The sequence below is a fragment of the Cyprinodon variegatus genome, unplaced genomic scaffold, assembly GCF_000732505.1.
Source record: "Cyprinodon variegatus isolate N-32 unplaced genomic scaffold, C_variegatus-1.0 Scaffold881, whole genome shotgun sequence".
NCBI classification, from domain to species: domain Eukaryota; kingdom Metazoa; phylum Chordata; class Actinopteri; order Cyprinodontiformes; family Cyprinodontidae; genus Cyprinodon; species Cyprinodon variegatus.
In genome coordinates this window covers 285,639-286,592 of record NW_015151334.1, presented here as the reverse complement: position 1 = coordinate 286,592, position 954 = coordinate 285,639, and positions in this window count along the sequence as shown.

The following is a 954-nucleotide window of genomic DNA, read 5'->3' as shown; positions in this document are numbered from 1 at the left end:
GTGGAGCATCTCCGCTTATCTCTGCTGAAACAACACTGAACATCTGACCTCTCACTTGGAGTTTCATTTATAAAAGCTGGTGTTTCGGTTCCATATTTAAAAAGTATGACTCCAGATACCCAAATAAGGGTAAAAAAAAAAATCTGTTTCATGAAACGATGCTCACTTCCTTTATAAATCAAAGCTCTTCCCTCAGAGTTCAAGGCTCCACCTCATGTTCAGCCCCCCGTCCATGTCCAAGCACTTATGGTCAAAAGCACCACGTGCATTTTATTGTGTATTTAAATGAGCCAACTAATCAATGTTATTTCATGGTTACCGATGGCAACCGTAGGAAAGAGAGCAAAGAAGTGCAGTTTAACTAAGGAAGAAGTAAATGTTTTGGTGAGTGAGGAAGCGAATAAATACGTTTGGTAAGTAGAGAGATGACAAATGAAAGGAGCTATTATGAATGGATCCATAGTCTGGTGTTTGAACTGATCCGATTGTAAACGGCTTTCAAAATGGCAGACAGCAGAGAAACTGAGGGGTGGCCCAAAGCAGATTGGTGACAGGACTTAAGGGACAATCTACAGAACTCCAACAGGAAAATGAATGAGCGAAACATCCGTTGTTTCCCAATAAAGACTTTCATTAGTAATATACACATATATTTATACATCCATTATGTCTAAAATAAAGCTACAATCAACTATTTTCATTAAGCTTTGAGTTCTGGAGGGAACCTTTACTTTCTTACTTACAATAATTATTTTTGGATAATTAATATTTGGACATTATTCAATTTTTCAATTCAGTTTATTTATAAAGCACCGATTCCCAACACATGTCATCTCAAGGCATTTTACAGAGACAATCAAACCGGATAATAGTCAGATTGGTTCAAAGTTTTCTATCTAAGGAAAACCAGTTGATTGCATCGATTCATTGACTCAAAGGCAATCCCTCACACTA